The 20,087-nt window shown below is 45.2% G+C and overlaps 1 protein-coding gene and 1 long non-coding RNA gene across 7 annotated transcripts in view; one reads left to right on the top strand and one right to left on the bottom strand.

The window, feature by feature from the left end:
• The window catches only part of ano10a (anoctamin 10a), a 306,259-nt gene that overhangs the window by 205,561 nt on the left and 80,611 nt on the right, over positions 1 to 20,087 (bottom strand). The gene's annotated exons all lie outside the window — the stretch shown is intronic.
• Positions 677 to 2,076, top strand: LOC144022709 (uncharacterized). The gene is made up of 4 exons (XR_013284392.1): positions 677 to 1,216; positions 1,356 to 1,402; positions 1,502 to 1,661; positions 1,735 to 2,076. It is a non-coding gene; the product is annotated as an uncharacterized LOC144022709 (long non-coding RNA).

Below are 20,087 nucleotides of genomic sequence, written 5' to 3'. Positions count from 1 at the left end.
TGCTACTCAAAGATTTCTCCACGTCATGTTGTCAGAACCATGAACAATGAAATTAAAGCAAAAAATTGGCTGTGACAAAATTGACTGTGGAATGTAAACCTAACTTTTACCCTGCCTTCACATGCTATGGGAAAGAGAGACCGTACCACTCGGACACTCCTAATAACTACTGAGTTCTGTTCATGTGCTTTTGTTGTTGTAGCAACAAAGTACACTGGGCAGCTGATGTCGTATTTGCTCGTAAAACCAAACAAGTACGGCAAATAATTGTTGTAAAGGACAAGACATTGAATTGTGTATGCTACGTAATTGTGAAAAACTAAAACAACCTGCGAGCGGTCGACAAAGCCCTTATAAGTGTTAATATTTCTTGCCAGTCACGAATGCTACGGCACTCTCCGTCATGATGAAACTTGAGAAGTTCTCTCAGCTTGGAAACTCGGGTATCAAAATAAACTAGAGCTGCGAGGTCCACGTTGGGGTACTGGCACGTTGGAAGCAGAATTTCTTTGAAAATGGCATAATAAACCTTTACATGTGGAATGTTTTTGCCAGGTGCGATGAGTGTGTAAAGCTCAATGGGTTTTGGTGAATGTTAACTCTTTGACCGCCAAAAACGCTTAAAACGTTCAGTATAATCCTAGGATAGGCCGCCATAAACGTCTATTGACGTCTACTATGTTTTTTTTATGGAAACGGGTGGAGGAAAGCCTTGGGCAGCTGTGCTCCAAGTATCAAGCCGATCGGGTTACTATAATGAGTATTCCTGGCCACTAGATGGCTGTGATGAGTCTTTTGGACAAGATCGGGTAGGAGACAACAGTAGAAGAAGAGAGGCTGAGCTAGAGTGTTGAGGGGGAGAGAATGGCTAACTTGGCTAAGGGAGTCAAAAAGGCTACAGATGGCAATCAGCTCACGCTTGATCCTTATTTTCAAAGCTCAAAAGCATCGACCAGTGCTCAAGAGCACAGTGATGACGGGGTTAAGTCATAGTTGAAGCGGTGATGCGGCCGTTTCGACTACGTCCTAAGGCCCCACCGGCTAGCGATGCTAATAACGTCCTAAGGCCCCACTGGCTAGCGATGCTAACACCAGAGAAAAGTGGTGCACAACGGAGCACGTCTGCACGGATGACGTTTCATCGGACAATGACGACTACTATGGGTCCGATGCAAGACAGTCTTGGACAGTCTTTCGTCCTCCAAAGAACGTGAAGGTAAGCGCTAACATGCTAAGAGATTGCTAGTAAAATTACTTTCCTAACTTTTCGGGCGATCTGCTAGCAGCGTGTGTAAATGTGCTGATATGCACTAGAACATCTATTACCTATACAAATGTGAATGTATATTTTATAGATCGTGCTCACAGCAATGGCCGACCGCTGGTTCTACGACAAAGAAAGGTAAAAAAAAACAAAAAAAAAAAAAAAACGTTTGCAATACACCACAACAATAGAAGAAAAGTCTTTCGATAGTTTTGTAATTGTATGTGTTTCTTTCAGCTCCTATTCATAGGGCCCAAAGTGACCCTTCTCACAGTGAGCAGAATAAAGGTAAAAAGAAAAAGAAAAGATTCTCCACAGCACTAATAAAATATTTGATGGTAAACGTCTTCTAGAATTTACAGAATGTGCATCAACCAATATATCCAAGAAAGAAAAGGTAAACATGCACACCCACACATTGCATCACAGTGCTCTAAAATAATATTTGATATTGAAATGTACATTTGCAGATCCCAAAGATTCTGGCTGGCTTGAAGTTGAAGTTGACTGGCAGCCAACCATCTTCCACTTTGCTGCAAAACCAGGACCAAGGGATGCTGCAGCAGAGCTGAATTCCCACCCTCCAGCTGACATCCTGGAGCTCTTCATCACGGATGAACTTCTCCAGCACATTTGTTCATCATACCAACCTCTACGCAAATCAGTCCATGCAGAAGCAGACTGACAAAAACTGTGGTGCAAATCCTGCTGCATCCCCCTTGCACGGAAGGGATTGCTCCACAATATACCACACAAAAAGAAAAATTGTGTAGTTGAAACATCCAGACAATTGTAAATAGTAAGACGTACACACACCACACATGCACAGTTGCACACGTGTAAATAGTTTGTAAAGAGTTTTCCAAGTTGTTTGTTCAGATTGCTACTGTTGAATGTAAATAAACTGTTATTTTGCAATCAAAAAACTCTTTTTTATTGGGGTAGTGTTTTATAGAAGGTTAGGTGTTTGTAGAATCAGTCATGCAAAAAAAAGTGCCAAATTCACTAGAGTGCATGAAATAACATCGTTTCACAAAAAGCTTGATTTCTCTGTATTTTGGAAGAAAATAGGGGATTTGGGTGAAACGAAGCTGTTTTCTATTGTTGATTACTGAAAATCTGAATAAGGTAGAAACAAACTTTTTTTTTTTTAGATGAAAGATGAGACTTCAATCTTTTATTTGTTAGTGTCCGTGTTTCCATAGTCCTAACAACATTTTCTGTGGAGCTTGAAAGATCGGAAAAATTCTGTAAATCAGCTGGCACTATGGGGTTACCTTTTCCGAAAATGGCTGGCAGTCAAAGAGTTAAATGTCATTTGACAAACTTTTTTTCAAAATTAATCCTTGTACAATTGATTGCTAAATACAACACCATATATTGTCACAGCCACCTACATGTGATAGCTGAATGGTTAAAGCAATGGATTGGCCCGCAGGAGATAATGGTTCGAACCCTCCTTGGGAAACATTTTAGCACAACTTTGATTCACATAGTAGTCATTTGTATAATTCTTTATAGTTGCGCTTTGAAATAATTTGACACAAAATATCTCAGAAGACCCTTATGATGGAAAATACCTTTGGAGACGCGTTTCCCTCGCCCGGACGCGGTTCACCGGGGCCCCCCTATGGAGCCAGGCCTGGAGGCGGGGATCGCTGGCGAGCGCCTGGTGGCCGGGCCTGCACCCATGGGGCCCGGCCGGGCACAGCCCGAAGAGGCAACGTGGGTCCCCCTTCCCACGGGCTCACCACCGGTGGGAGGGGCCAAAGGGGTCGGGTGCAGTGTAGGCTGGGTGGCAGCCAAGGGAGGAGACCTTGGCAGACCGACCCCCGGCTACAGAAGCTGGCTCTTGGGACATGGAATGTCACTTCTCTGGCAGGGAAGGAGCCCGAGCTGGTGTGCGAGGCCGAGAAGTTCCGACTAGACATAGTCGGACTCGCCTCCACACACAGCTTGGGCTCTGGTACCAGTCCTCTTGAGAGGGGTTGGACTCTCTTCCACTCTGGAGTTGCCCACGGTGTGAGGCGCAGAGCAGGTGTGGGCATACTTATTGCCCCCCGGCTCGGCGCCTGTACGTTGGGGTTTACCCCGGTGGACGAGAGGGTAGCCTCCCTCCGCCTTCGGGTGGGGGGACGGGTCCTGACTGTTGTTTGTGCATATGCACCAAACAGCAGCTCAGAGTACCCACCCTTTTTGGAGTCCTTGGAGGGTGTGCTGGAGAGCGCTCCCTCTGGGGACTCCCTCGTCCTGCTGGGGGACTTCAACGCTCATGTGGGGAATGACAGTGAGACCTGGAGGGGCGTGATTGGGAGGAACGGCCCCCCTGTCGGAACCCGAGCGGTGTTCAGTTATTGGACTTCTGTGCTCGTCACGGTTTGTCCATAACGAACACCATGTTCAAGCATAAGGGTGTCCATATGTGCACTTGGCACCAGGACACCCTAGGCCGCAGTTCGATGATCGACTTTGTAGTCGTGTCATCGGATTTGCGGCCGCATGTTTTGGACACTCGGGTGAAGAGAGGGGCGGAGCTGTCAACTGATCACCACGTGGTGGTGTGTTGGCTCCGATGGTGGGGGAAGATGCCGGTCCGACCTGGCAGACCCAAACGTATTGTGAGGGTTTGCTGGGAACGTCTGGCGGAATCCCGTCAGAAAGAGTTTCAATGCCCACCTCCGGCAGAGCTTCTCCCTTGTCTCGGGGGAGGCGGGGGACATTGAGTCCGAATGGGCCATGTTCTGCGCCTCCATTGTTGAGGCGGCCGATCGGAGCTGTGGCCGTAAGGTGGTCGGTGCCTGTCGCGGCGGCAATCTTCGAACCCGCTGGTGGACACCAGCGGTAAGGGATGCCGTCAAGCTGAAGAGTCCTATCGGGCCTTTTTGGCCTGTCGGATTCCGGAGGCAGCTGACAGGTACCGGATGGCCAAGCGGAACGCGGCTTCGGCGGTTGCTGAGGCAAAAACTCGGGCATGGGAGGAGTTCGGTGAGGCCATGGAAAACGACTTCCGGACGGCTTCGATCCACCAACACGTCTCCTTTTGAGGAAGCAGAGTCTGCGGACTCTGGGGTGGGCTCTCCTATCTCTGGGGTCGAAGTCACTGAGGTGGTTGGAAAGCTCCTCGGTGGCAGGGCCCCGGGGGTGGATGAGATCCGCCTGGAGTTCCTAAAGACTCTGGATGTTGTGGGGCTGTTGTGGTTGACACGCCTCTACAACATCGCGTGGACATCGGGGACAGTGCCTCTGGATTGGCAGACCGGGGTGGTGGTCCCCCTTTTTAAGAAGGGGGACCGGAGGGTGTGTTCCAACTACAGAGGGATCACACTCCTCAGCCTCCCTGGTAAGGTCTATTCAGGGGTGCTGGAGAGGAGGGTCCGTCGGGAGGTCGAATCTCGGATTCAGGAGGAGCAGTGTGGTTTTCGTCCTGGCCGTGGAACATTGGACCAGCTCTACACCCTCCGCAGGATCCTCGAGGGTGCGTGGGAGTTCGCTCAACCAGTCCACATGTGTTTTGTGGATCTGGAGAAGGCGTTTGACCGTGTCCCTCGGGGAGTTCTGTGGGGGGTGCTTCGTGAGTACGGGGTGCCGGGCCCCTTGATACGGGCTGTTCGGTCCCTGTACGACCGTTGCCAGAGTTTGGTCCGCATTGCCGGCAGTAAGTCGGATTCGTTTCCGGTGAGGGTTGGACTCTGCCAAGGTTGCCCTTTGTCACCGATTCTGTTCATAACTTTTATGGACAGAATTTCTAGGCACAGCCGAGGCGTAGAGGGGTTCCGGTTTAGTGGCCTCAGCATTGCATCTCTGCTCTTTGCAGATGGTGTGGTGCTGTTGGCTTCATCGGGCCGGGGCCTTCAGCTCTCACTGGAGCGGTTCGCAGCCGAGTGTGAAGCGGCTGGGATGAGGATCAGCACCTCCAAATCCGAGACCATGGTCCTCAGTCGGAAAAGGGTGGAGTGTGGAGTTTGTCAACAGCTAAAATAACAAAACTTGTGTCACTGTCCAAATACTTTTGGGCCTAACTGTAGTCTGGGCAAACAAGTTAGATGGACTTTCGACCACCAAACTGTCACTCTACCAGGTGCATCTCACGACACTCCCTATCCTGAGCAGGCAAGGCCAGTTAGGGATTGGCAAACACGTGTAGTGAGGCTTGCAATCGCAAAAAAAAAAAAAAAAAAATCTGGATCTTCGCTGACGATGAAAATGCTGTCTATGAAAATAGAGCTCAAAGTCTTTTAACGTACAAAGAAAAGGTAGATATTTCTACCACCACAATTACTGAAACATAAAGCCGCGCTCATGAATAAAATGTATCTGGAGTATTAGCTTAGATCAGGGGTGGAGGAGCTATCGCGAGATGCTGTGACTATCGCGTGACCGGTAGCGAGACTGGGAAAATCTAACATGGCGGCGCCCTGCTGCTAAAATAGAATTAGCTTTATATTTCTAATTAAACCCGAATTTAATGATTAGATAAATTAGATTTTTTTCTAAGAAAGATCGGAAATATTATCCAGTGTGGACGACCTCGAACGTTTTATTGACGATTATTTTTATAGCTGCGCGATGGATGATCTGGCGGCTAGTCGTGATAATCCCTCGAAAAAAAGGAAAAATGACTCGTCAACAGATACGGACAATTTAGCAACCGCCGACGTATCGGTGAGTATGCTGGATTCCATAAATAAAAAACTTGACGTCCTCTGTCTTATCCGCGAGGACGTCAAAGAATTAAAGGCAAGTTTGGAATTCGTTAGCCAACAGGTAAGCGATCTCCAACGAGATAACTCCGAGCTACGCTCCTCTCTCGTCGCTGTCACAGCCGAGTTGGAGACGATTAAAAAGGAAAACAAAATGCTAAAGGAAACGGTCTTAGATGTTCAATCCCGTAGTATGCGGGAAAATCTAATATTCTCAGGTATATCCGAAAATGCCCCAGATAATCCAGAGCTCGAGATAAAAAAAAATATGACATTATCGCTAAAGATCCCTCAGGAGACGGTAAATAATATCTCTTTTCACCGTGTACACCGGCTCGGAGCTCGTAAGGGCAATAAGCCCCGTCCTATTATTGCTAAGTTTGAACATTTTAAACATAAAGAATTGGTAAAAAGTAAAGGACGGGAGCTCAAAGGGACCTCTTTCGGGATGAATGATCAATTCCCAAGAGAGATAAACGAGCGGCGAAAAGTACTGTTTCCGATAATGAAACAAAATAGACAGGAGGGTAAACGGACTTCGATGGTCGTTGATAAATTATATATCGACGGCCAGCTATTCCGAAACCCAACCTCGACCCCTTGGCTGTTCTAACTGATAATTGGCAGAGCCGAGTATTGTGTGATTATTTGACGTATGTATATGTATATGTATGTATATGTGTATATATGTATATATATATGTGTATATATGTATATATATATGTGTATATATGTATATATATATGTGTATATATGTATATATATATGTGTATATATGTATATATATATATATATATATGTATATATATATATGTATATGTATATGTATGTATATGTATGTATACGTATGGATAATGGGTTACGAAATAGAATATGAATTTATATTATGCATAGGCTATATAGTAATAATAATAATAATAATAATAATAATAATAATAATAATAATAATATAAAAATATATTTAAAAAAAAAATAAATTAATAATAATAATAATCTCGCTTAGGTCACTATTTACTGGTGTATTGTTATGTTGAATCCCCCACAGATTTCCTTCACACTCACTTCCCCCCTCGTTTCTTCACTATTATACTTATCTACTTGTTATCTCTCTCTTTATATAAATTATACAAATTGCCTAATTACTCTTTTGCTATCCTACAATATGTTAATATTAATAAGTAGCTTATATAGATGTATTCATAAGACTGAGTCTATATTGCCTGTATGCAGAAATTAGTTCTGGTCTCTTGGAATGTGTGTGGCGCTCGCTCCCAGGCAAAAAGAATAAAAATTTTAGACCATCTCTCAAAATTTAAGGCAGATATTTGTCTCCTACAAGAAACCCACTTACAAAAATCAGAAGAAAAATTATTTATAGATAAAAATTTTAGTCAAGTTTACTCTGCCTCCTATAATAGTAGACAAAGAGGTGTCTCTATACTTATACATAAGAATTTATTCTTTACTCTAAATAATATAGTAACAGATTTAGAGGGCCGATATATTATTATCCAGGTAACTATATTTAATAAAGTATATACAATTGGTAATTTATATGCCCCAAATAATGAGGACCCTGATTTTTTCCATGAATTTTTCTCTCGGTTACTCGATTTAGCAACAAATTCTACTATTATTATTGGAGGTGATTTTAACACGGTCTTAAACCCGTTAATAGATCGTTCTAATAATACAATATATACAAGGCGATTACGATCCGCTAAAGTAATAGATGAATATATGGAGGATTTTGGCCTCAGCGATGGCTGGAGACTTCAAAACCCAACTAAGAAGGAATTTACTTTCTTCTCTGCTGTGCACCGATCATTCTCAAGAATTGATTTTTTCCTTACAAATAATTCTATTGTTGATAAAACTGCTATAAAAATACATTCTATAATTATAAGTGATCATGCACCAGTCTCCCTCACTCTACAAATTGATTCTACCTTTAAACCTCCCCCGATATGGCGTTTTAACATCTCATTACTGAAAGACGTAGAGTTTGATAAAATTATTAGAAGGGAGTGGGCAGATTTTTTGGAAATAAATGACTCTCCAAATATATCTCCATCTCTTCTCTGGGAAGCAGGGAAAGCGGTAATTAGAGGGAAAATTATATCATATTCAACTTATAAAAAGAAACAGGATCAAAAATTAGAAAAATACCTGGAAGATAAAATTAAACAACTAACGGATGAATATGCATTAAACCCAAATAATCAAATATGGATAGAACTACAGAATATAAAAATACAGTTAGATAACATGTTATCTAAAAAGACAGAGTTTATAATACAACAGTTGGGATATAATAATTTTGAACATAATAATAAATCAGGTAAATTCCTGGCAAATCAACTTCAACGGAATCGGGAAAAATCTCTTATAACGGCTATTAAAGATATAAACGGTGAATGCACACAATCACCAGAAGAAATTAACCATATTTTTTATAACTATTATCGAAATCTATACACAGAAATTAATAAACCTAACCCTGAATATATTGAGGTATTCCTAAACAGCTTAAATATACCTCAGTTATCTATTGAACATAAAGATATTCTCGATACCCCGCTTACTATAGATGAGTTGTATCGTGCTTTAGACAATATGCCTAATGATAGAGCACCTGGTCCAGACGGCTTTCCGGCTATATTTTTTAAACATTTCTGGTTAATGTTTGCTCCATTATTTCTAAGAGTAGTAACTGAAATTAAAAGTAAGGGTGATATACGTCAAGATATGAATATAGCAGCAATTAAACTTTTATTAAAGCCAGAAAAAGACCCCACCCTCCCGTCAAGTTACCGACCGATATCACTAATTAATACCGATATTAAAATTATCGCTAAGGCATCTCGACTAGAGACAGTAATCTCGACAATTATTCATAGTGATCAAACAGGTTTTATTAAAGGTCGTCATTCTACTAATAATATTAGGAGACTCTTTAACTTGATTAGTATGTCACAGCGGTATGATAAAAAGGCAGTTGTTATTTCGCTGGATGCAGAAAAAGCATTCGATAAAGTTAACTGGTCCTTCCTCTTTGCTGTCTTAAATAAATTCGGCTTCGGGGAGTCATTCATTCAATGGGTCTCAATATTATATGATTCGCCTAAAGCTACAGTTACTACTAATGGGATTACGTCACAGAGTTTTACTCTACAAAGGGGAACAAGACAAGGGTGCCCAATGTCTCCTTTATTATTTGCTATATTTATTGAGCCGCTTGCATTAGCTATACGTCAGGATAGACGGAGCCAAGGAATCCACTCCGGGACAACAGAACATAAAATTAATCTATATGCCGATGATATATTACTCTATTTAGAAGAACCTGCTATCTCGCTAGGGGAAGCATTTAAATTAATAACTAAATTCTCTCACTTATCAGATTACTCTATTAACTGGACAAAATCAACATTATTACCTATTACAGAAAATTCATGGAATCCTACAAGTCAGGATCCACACTACTCCTTTCCTACAGGTAATTTAAAATACTTAGGTGTTAAAATTTCACCTAAGTTAACTGAATTAACTTCTTTAAATTTTCACCATTATTGGATAGTATCCGTAGTGACCTGGAGCGCTGGAATAATCTTCCGATCTCTTTAATAGGACGGATAGCTACTATAAAAATGAAAGTTTTACCAAAGATTAATTATTTATTTTCAATGATTCCATTTAAACCTACGTCTAACTGGTTCCAATCGCTGGACTCTGCTACCATAAAATTCTATTGGAATAAAAAAAAAGCCAAAATTAGTCTATCTACTCTTCAGGAAAGTAAATCTAAAGGAGGTTTAGAGGCACCAAACTTTATGTACTATTATTTAGCTAATCAACTACAATATCTTGTGCTATGGACACAACCCAACAGAGATACTAACTGTTGGTTGGAATTGGAGCAGAAGGATTGTAATAATCTTAGACTGTCAGATTTACTCTTTATTACAAAATCAATAAGACGACATAATTGTTTTAAAAACCCAATGATAGCCGCCACCCTGACTGCCTGGTGGAAGGCATTAGAAATTACAAACTCCCAACTGGCGCCCTGTGGGCTCTCTCCCATTTGGCATAACCCCGACTTTCAACTTAATAATCAGTCGTTCCATTTAAGCCTATGGGAGCAGAAAGGAATTACACACCTTCATAATCTTTTCTCAGATAATAAGTTTATATCGTATACAAACTTGGTCCAGAAATATGAAATAAAAAAGGGAAATTTTTTACATTATCTGCAAGTTAAAAATATGGTTAAGAAACAAATCCCAACACTTCAGGATACGCTCCAACTGCCTGTCTTAGCTAAAGATATTATAAAGCTTTCTCCAACAACAATAAAGAAAATATCAAAAATATATGTTATTTTTATACACAAATAAAACGTATTTACCGACTTTAAAATGGGAAAAAGACTTGTCTATAGTTCCGGAACCAGACTTTTGGACCCAAATCTGTGAAAATGTATTTAAAATGACCAAACAGACAAATTTGCAACTTATCCAATATAAGATACTTCATAGAACATATATTACACAATATATGATGAAAAAAATGGGACTCTCTGACTCCGACATTTGTCTCCAGTGCTCACAAAACACTGCCGATACTTATCTTCATGCTTTATGGTCATGTACTCCAGTGCTGCATTTCTGGACTAAAATCTTGGAAAAGCTCGCTGATATATTAAACTGTAGGCTTCCTTTATCTCCAAGATTGTGTTTACTAGGTGACTTAACAATAACTGAGCTACCATGTAAACAATCTCAATCTATATTTATAGCCCTTACTATTGCTAAAAAAATTATCCTTGTCAATTGGAAAAATAAGCAATCTCTAAATATCGACCACTGGTTAAACTTACTAATAAATTATATCTCAATGGAAAAAATCTCTGCCTTAAATAAAAATCAAGTATCAAGATTTAAACAAATATGGTCTATGTACATAGAATATTTTAATCTCAATTTGGCAACTTAATCCTGCCAAGATTCTGCCTGTTAACGAGAGCCACCACATCGTTACAACTTCTGTTTTCGCTGCTTCTGTATTTGGTATTTTGTATCTGATTGTTTTTATTTTTATATAGTCAGGAACCTAGTTGCTGCTAGTGGGCTCGAGCATACCACACTATACGACACTATACTCATTAACTCCTTAAGATTTATTTCTAGTGGGCACTAAGCATCAACACTTGGTGTTACTGCATGCTAATTAGTCAATTTTCTTGACGCCGTCCCCTGTGGTCGGGCGGGGATGGTTCTGCCCCCCCCGTTGTCTGCTCGGTGGCGGTTGCGTCTTGGCCGCTCCCTGGGCCCCCTGTGGGGTGCGGTGTTGGGGAGCTTCCCCTGGTGCCCGGGGCGGTGCCGTCCCGGCGCGGTCCGCTGCTCCGTGCCCGGCGGCGCGGTTCGGGGTGGGTGGGCCTCCGGTGTGCCCCGTGGTTCCCTCTCCCCTCCCCCTTACTCCCCCCCATCGCCTCTCCCTCCTCGCCTCCTCCCGCCCATCCTCCTCTGCCTCCCGGTCCCTTTTCCCTTGTCGCCCTCCCTCCTCCTCCTCCCCCCCCCCCCCCCTCCTGCCCTGCAGCCGCCCTTTCGCCTTCTTGTCGTCTTCTCCCCGCTTCCTCACCCCCCCCCCCCCCTTCCCTGTCTGCCCTGCGGCCCCTCCCCCTCCCTCTCCCTGGGCCTGGGGCTCCCTCCCCGGCCCGGGCGTCGGGCTCCGGGGGCCGGGCGGGGGTTTGAGGCCTGCCCCACTCCGGTAGAACTCCTGGCGCCCCGGGCGGGCTCCAGTGGCCGGTGGGCTGTCCGGTAGCCCTGCTGCGCTGGCTGTCCGCCCATTGTGGTGCCGGGTGGATGAGGTGGGGGGGGGGGGGGGGGTGCTGTGGGGCGGGTGTGCCACCTACACCCGCCGGGTTGGGTGAGGCCCCGCTGGTCGCTCCTCTTACTCACTTCACTAGTTTTGCACTATACACTTTGTAAATATACACATAGGGCACACATCACATTTCTTGGTGGGGTGGGGAAGGGTGGAAACACCGTCTTCACCCTTCAACTCCCCTCCAATTTTAATGCACTTCACGTCCAAGGGGAGGGGTGAGTTGGGGCGGGGAGCCATCAGAGGGGATGGACTGCAGTGCCTGGCAGCGCTGCGGTCCCCCCCATTTGTGTCCCTGCCCCACCACTTTGTCCCTCCATTCCCTTTTTGAATGCACTACACATATACATATTCATTTTTTGGGGGGGGATACGGGTGTGTCGGAGTAGGGGAAATTTTTCCCTCTGCTCCGACTCACCTGCTCCCAATTTTAATGCACCACATGCACACACTTGTATATACACTGGGTGGGGCCACATTCACGGTGTAAGGGTAGAGCTCGCCAGTCGGCGAGCTGGCGGACTCAGTAACAGGGCTAGGTGTCACTAGTACTCTGGCGTGATGACCGCTTTGCTGGACCGCGGTTGACGGCTTCTTTCTTTGGTGGTGGTCCTTATGCATGCCAGATCCGTCGCACCAGCATCTACTGAAACTCAACAAAAGTAGCCTCTCCCTCCCACAGCCCCTTGAATCAGTGGGTGCTGGTGTCTGTGGTTCTCACTTTGCTTTATCTATCCTTCCCTCCTTCCTCTCTTTAGTTTTTCCTCTGGTCACTTGAGATTTTAATTTATTAGTATGAGGCTTCTGGGGTTGGCATAAGACTCTGGTTTTGTAACCACGTAGGAGGGGTCTTGTTGGTGCTGGACTTCACTTTGATGGATTGGATGTACTGGCTTCTATGGATCTCACTCTGCCTCATCGATCCTTCCCTCCTTCCTCTCTTTAGTTTTTCCTCTGGTCTCTGAGATCTTGCTAAATTTGCTGGAATTTAGAGGCTCCCGGGGTTGGCGTAAGAGTTTGATTTTGTAACCATGGGGAAGGCAGGAAGTGTTTGGTCGGTGCTGGATTTCACTTTGATTTACCTTTCTTTTCTCTTTATTTCTTTTTTTTTCTGACCTTTTCTCTGGTCTCCTGACCATTTAAACCTCACGACTCTGGCAAGATTCTGAAGTACCTGGTTAAGGCGAAGGGTAATGGGATATTTATAAGGTTTTAGGTGAATTAATGAGTATAAATTTATACGTATTTGCACGCACGCACGCGCACGCACGCAAACGCACGCACACACACACGCAAACGCACACGCAAACGCACGCACACATACACACACACACACACACAAAAAAAAAAAAAAAAGAGCAATGATGACAAGACGTTGAATCGGTAAGACTACCGAATGAACAATTCTGAGCTCTTTAAAAAAAAAAAAAAAAAAAAAAAAAAAAAAAAAGGAAAAGGGTGGAGTGTCGTCTTCAGGTCGGGGATGAGATCCTGCCCCAAGTGGAGGAGTTCAAGTATCTTGGGGTCTTGTTCACGAGTGAGGGTACGATGGAGCGGGAGATCGACAGGCGGATCGGTGCAGCGTCTGCAGTGATGCGGACTCTGTATCGGTCCATCGTGGTGAAGAAAGAGCTGAGCCAAAAGGCAAAGCTCTCGATTTACCGGTCGATCTACGTTCCGACCCTCACCTATGGTCACGAGCTGTGGGTCGTGACAGAAAGAATGAGATCCCGGATACAAGCGGCCGAAATGGGTTTCCTCCGCAGGGTGTCCGGGCTCTCCCTTAGGGATAGGGTGAGAAGCTCGGTCATCCGGGAGGGACTCAGAGTCGAGCCGCTGCTCCTCCGCGTTGAGAGGAGCCAGCTGAGGTGGCTCGGGCATCTGGTTCGGATGCCTCCTGGACGCCTCCCTGGGGAGGTGTTCCGGGCATGTCCCTCTGGCGGGAGGCCCCGGGGACGACCCAGGACACGCTGGAGAGACTATGTCTCTCGGATGGCCTGGGAACGCCTTGGGATCCCGCCGGAGGAGCTGGTTGAAGTGGCTGGGGAGAGGGAAGTCTGGGTTTCCCTCCTGAAGCTGCTGCCCCCGCGACCCGACCCCGGATAAGCGGAAGAAGATGGATGGATGGATGGAGGTGGGGGCACAGGCCTCAATGTCGAGCTGATGCCTCCTCACATAATCCCTCATCTGTAGGTATCTGAAAAAATCACGACTTGGAAGGTTGTACTTTTCTTGAACCTGCTTAAATGAGCCAAAGCCCCCCTCAAAGTATAAGTCACGAATGGTGTGAATACCATTTTGTCTCCAAGTTTTAAATGTGTGGTCTAAAAGTGATGGTTTGAAGGATGGATTCTCTGCAATTGGAATGATGAGCGAAAGTGACTTGACCTTAAAATGTGTTTGAATTTGCTACTTGGACTTGATGAACTGAGTGAACTTTCAATAATCCATCTGCTTGAATCAAATGTCTCCGAATGTAATCAACTGGATATCTAACTTCAAGGACTTGATGAACTGAGTGAAATTTTATCATCTCTGCTGATTTTTATTATTATTGCTTGATTTTTTGCGTCCTAGTTTAGTATGGGGGCAGGAATTTATAAGCTTTATGCTTCTTCCTGCCAGCCCTTTTTCTTTTCGGTTATTATATGTCAAAATTGTATGATGTAATGTTTGATTGTCAACAATGCTGTCCGAAAGGAAAAATGAACAAATAAATCAAATCAAATCAAATCAAATCTGTTTAAAAATTCGTATAGTATTATGAATTATAACGCTGTCCTGGTATAGTGTTTTCCAGTTGGCGTAGGAGACAGAAGAAGAGCGCCCAATGAATAAGGTCGGCAGGCCTCCTGTTCCATTTCCAGCCACGAGAGACACTCCATACTTTTACCAATCCAAAAAGTCACAAGCCGAATATGTGAGGCCCAATAGTACTTCAAGAAGTCTGGGAGTGCCAGTCCCCCTTCTTTTTTAGGTTTGCTAAGATGTCGTCTGGCAATTCTGTGTACTTTGTAACCCCATAAGAATGGAATAATAATAGAATTTAATCGTTTAAAAAAAGATTTCGGTAGAAACACTGGAAGGTTCTGAAATAAATAAAGAATTTGGGGTAAAAAAAATCATTTTTATAGCATTAACCCGACCAATCAATGAAATAGGAAGCATGTCCCAGAAAGTTATATCATCGGCGTGGCACCGATGCCGGAATTCACGCGTCACCGCTATTTTGAGGAACATGTCTGCAAAGACATGCCTACAGCTTACGTGGATGGCTGCTCTTACCACCACCAAACCCAGCTGCAGGCTGGGGTGGGCATCGCTTGGGTCGACGACACACCGTGCAAACCACTGCAATTCCAATTGGGCCCCCACTCTTCTCAATATGCGGAAATCGCTGGCATCCTGATTACACTCAAATTGGCAGTTGAACACGGTGTCACGGTGCTGGTTATCTGCACTGACTCAAACTATGCCCGCCTCGCCTTCAACTGTCACCTACCGGCGTGGCGTCGAAATGGTTTCCTTACGTCAGCGAAGAAATACGTTAAACACCGCGACCTCATTGTGACATGCGACCATTTGGTTTCCTCCAATGACATGCATGTCTATTGGAAAAAGGTCCGGGGACACTGAAAAGTCCCAGGACCTGACAAACATTCGGACATAACGGACACGTTAGCCAAACAAGGGGCGCTCAACGGGACTCCTTGGACATTTGATACAGCTTGGCTGACCACCCAGCCCACCCTGGAGGTCCACGTTCTCACGCGCCGCCGCGCTGCGGCCGCCGCTGAGCCTCGCGACGCCCCCACACAAACCCCCGTGGCGTGCGTACCGCCCGTCCGAACCTCCGACTTGGTCGCCCAACAGGCCGGCGACCTCGCGCTGTTCAAAATAAGTCAGCACCTTTCTGATCCTGTTGCCAACCCCGTGTCGCCTGACGCGTTGAGTGACGACAGCGACCTCAAAGGCTTGCTCTCCGTGTTGCAAAGGCTGCGTCTCGTTAAGGGCCTTCTGGTTTATGACTCCGGGTCTCTGCCTGCCCTGCGGTTGGTGGTTCCACGGAGCCAAAGCGGGGTCTTGCTAACATACGCCCACGACGCGCCTTATGCAGGCCACCGCGGACTCAAGGCCACTGTCACCGCACTACAACAGGTGGCATAGTGGCCGTGCATGCATAATGACGTGGCAACCTACATCAAACGATGCCTGGTTTGCTGCCAGTTTCAGCCAGCAAACCCAAGTCACCGAGCACCACTCCAACAGAAAGGAGTCACCTTCCCATGGTCTGATCTCCAAATTGATTGGGTGGGACCACTGGTCAGATCTCTGAGAGGGAACAAATACTTTCTTACAGTAGTTTGCGTGTTCACCAAGTGGGTAGAATGCCTGCCTGCTCCAAACGACACCGCACACACCACTGCATACCTGCTGATGAACCACGTGTTCTATCGTTTTGGGTTGCCCTCCCGGGTTAAGTCAGACAGGGGAACCCACTTCACAGCCGAGGTAATGCAACAACTTTGGCAAATGCTCGGAAGCAAGGCCCAGTTGCACATTAGCCATCACCCGCAGGCATCAGGACAGGTGGAGCGGACAAATCGCACCGTGGTAAATTTGCTAAAAAAAAAGTTTGTGGTTTCCAACCATCGGGACTGGGACACCCGACTCCCACCTCATGGCGATTCAGCCACCCCTCACAAATCCACAGGGGTGTCCCCCTTTGAAATGATGACCGGACGGCGAATGACGCTCCCCCTGCACCTGATGTACCAGCCAGGAGAAACAAACCTCGCCACGGCAACGACGACCTCCCTGTACGTGGAGGACTTGCAAGCCCACCTCCGGGCCACGTTTGCATTTGCTCAACAACGGCTTAAGGAAAGTGCAGAAGGTCAGAAAACCTACAACAATAGGAAAGCCTCACAAACCGAGTTCAAAATAGGTGATCGAGTATGGTACTACTTGTTCGCGCAACCAAATGCTAATACTCCGCGTGCCCAGAGGGGCATCGCCCGGAAATTTCTTCCCCGGTGGGCAGGATCATACGAAATCGTCGACAAACTGCCGCCCGTCGCCTATCAAATTAGGGTGAATTAAGGACGTCAGGGGGACCAACTGAGGTGGGTCCACCGAAACCAGATCAAAAGTCACTGCGGTTTTGAACGTCTGGGAACGTGATCGAGCGAATGTCAGGACCAGTATACGCGCAAAACTGACAAAAGGGGGTCACCAGCTGACTCCGAGTCAGCGATCCAACCGGCACCCTCGACTGACGCGCCAAACTCCGTCGACCGACTCAGCTGACTTCGATGTTTAAAAGTATCAGACGTGCAAAAGGGGGGTCAACACCCATCTGCACCTACCAAATCCCTAAGTGACACCCACCGAGCGAGGCTAATTCGCTTGTCTTTGTTGGTTACTAGAGGATAGTGTGATATGACGATGACCCTGATATTGTGCATGACCGCCGTGGTGAGTCGGCCAGAAACGGTTGAACCCGGACTTGCAGGGGAAATTGCCTTGATAGAATAACCAGGATTGCTTACGAATGATTGCGAGAAGTTATCATACTGTGTTTTTCTACTTATTTACAGACGCTTGGTGCAACACTTAAGGATACGGTCCTAGCTGTAACACCGATAACATTAGGCAGAACTAGACTAGACAACTATGAGATGATTTGCAACTCGAATTCAAAAGATTATGTACACGCAAGGTGTTATAATACTTATGAATGGTATGCTGCGTGAAAGCAGTTCTTTCGCTAGCTATAAAAAGCTCCCCTGTACTTAAGGCCTTCAAAAGCAGGTCAGAGTATTCTTTTTAAAGCTTTAGTGAGTCTAGCTAATCTAACCAAGCCCCTTTGCCTTTCTTCCCTTAGTCTAGAGTGACTGCCGAGGATACTCTGATTTTTTTTTTCTTTCTTTTCTTTTTCTCCCCTCTTCCCCATTTTTCCTTTTACTCCAGTTATCCTTGGATAGTGCATGACTTTTTCGGTGTTTAATTACTCTATAGGAAGATGCGATAGCTAAGAACCTAGCAACGACAGTGTCGCGCAAACCGACCTCAGACTTAAAATTTTTTTGACGAACACCCCCAGGGGTGGAGATTTGCACCGACACGCAGGTGCCTGAGACAACCTCCCCATCTTTACAAGTGAGTTATGGCCCAAGTATAGTCCCGGGTTTTTGAGTTTTAGAAGGCGAAAGTCCCCTTCTTCGTTTTCTCTCTTTTCCTTAATTTGCTGTTCGTTTCCTTAGTTACTCATAGTATGATACTAGCCTTATAGCCTTAGGAAAAGTTTTCTTCCTTCTCTTTTGTTTTGAACTTCGCGTCTTGCGTCTTTCCCAGGCCCGGCCTGTTTTGGGACCCGAGTCCCTCAGTTAGCTAACACAGTACCAAGTCAGACACACACTGTTAACTGAATACACATAGAGACACCTTGAAAACACAGACATACCCTGCATACACATAACCCTGCTGAGGTAAGGGAAAAGTTGCACCAGTGGTATGTCTTGAGTGTTGCAGCAGAGCGTGACTGGGACTCCGGCCATCTGACCGTGGCCTGGACCCTGGCCATGCATCATCTGGACCCGTCAACTTGGACATCCTGAAGATTCATCCCTCTTGACGAAGGGGGGGATCTGTAACAACTATGGCCTATGGCCCAGGCCACCCTCTAATTTTTTTTTAGCTTGCTTCTTCTAAAGCAAACTCTCTGCAGTCGCATAAACATTCCACAGCTCAGACAGGATCTAAGCTTGGTTAGCTTTGCAGGTGGTCACTTAACCACCAACAAAGCTCTTTTGAAGAATTACTGACCAGGTGACAAAGGAATTTATGCGTCTGCCGAAGGAGTCTATTCGGGCCCCAACTTCCCGGAGCCCGAGAAAACGCCTTCAATGAATTTGAATATACAAACGACTGATCAAAGGAATGTTTATGAAGTTTCTTATCAACCGGGGGGACTCTCTGGCGTCACCCCTCCAGGGGGCACTGCTGGAACATCTAGATGGAGCAACAGCACCGTCAAGTGATGAAACTTGGAACTATCCTTAGTGACAATTCATACAAGTAACCGTATTTTACAAATTTATACCATGATAATTCTTGACAGACAACTGAACTACGAATGATTCATGTTATGTCTTTGTGTGTATGAATGTCCTATTTCATTTGTACTCCATAAGGAATGAAAGGTAATCAATATCTTTCAGTTAAGTCAGATTAGGCTCAGGAACGACCTCACAAATTAGATTATGATGCAATAATTACGATGTGTGTTACGCCGCACGCCGCGAACCAAGCTTCAACACCTGGAGTCGGACAGCCGTCCGGCAGGGCTAACCGCCGGAGAAACATCTCGCCGACCAATCAAGGGACGAGCCGTGCAACTACGTCAGCCCCCGAGCGGCTCCCTTTCTCACCTGTGGAATAGCCCCTTTTTGATTTTTTTTGCCTTTTTTGAACGGACATTGACTATTTTTTCCCCTTTTCCAAAGACCTCCCGTTTCTGCTCGTTCTACGCAGTATCCAACTCGTAAGTGCACATTTGATTTTCTCCAATTCGGCATACCGCTGTGTGCAATTTACATTTGACACATATCACAGACTTGGCAAATTAAATTTCTCTTTTTCCTGTTTCCTTATTCGTTCGCATTCTTTCCCTATTTTGATTAGCTTTATTTGATATCTTTTCTCCTGACGGTAGGATAGTTAGTTAGGCAGTGTTTTGATTCTGTAGTGTAGTAATGGTGAATAAATGCATGTTTTATTAACTCTATTCTGCCTAAGTCATCTGTGTTTCCGAGTGGATTATTATTCTTTTGTTAGTACAACGAACCACTGAATATCGAGTGTGGCGACTTTAGATTATAAATGACTGATGAAGAAAGGATTTTGGTCGTTGTTTGCGCCCAAAGCAAAGCCAACGTGGTGCCCCTAAAGGTTATCGAGGAAAATACAATTTACCTCTGTAATGTCCAGATTATTAATTCGTCTAAAAGACGACCCAATTATCGCTGCATGACTTTTGAAGTGAGGTCAATTCAGTATAAAGACTTATTATGCGTGGCTTTCCTTTACCTTGATAGTAGTTTCTTAGGATTTCTAGGGCTGCCCGCCCGTCATCGGCGGCCTCCTGCTTCACCAACGTTAAACTCTTGTCGTCCAAAAACTGGATGAGTTCAGCGTATGCCTCCGCATTCTTTCTTTCATCGTCGAGCTGC

The sequence above is a fragment of the Festucalex cinctus genome, chromosome 7 (genome assembly GCF_051991245.1).
Source record: "Festucalex cinctus isolate MCC-2025b chromosome 7, RoL_Fcin_1.0, whole genome shotgun sequence".
NCBI classification, from domain to species: Eukaryota; Metazoa; Chordata; class Actinopteri; order Syngnathiformes; family Syngnathidae; genus Festucalex; species Festucalex cinctus.
This window is presented reverse-complemented; position numbering and strand designations above follow the sequence as displayed.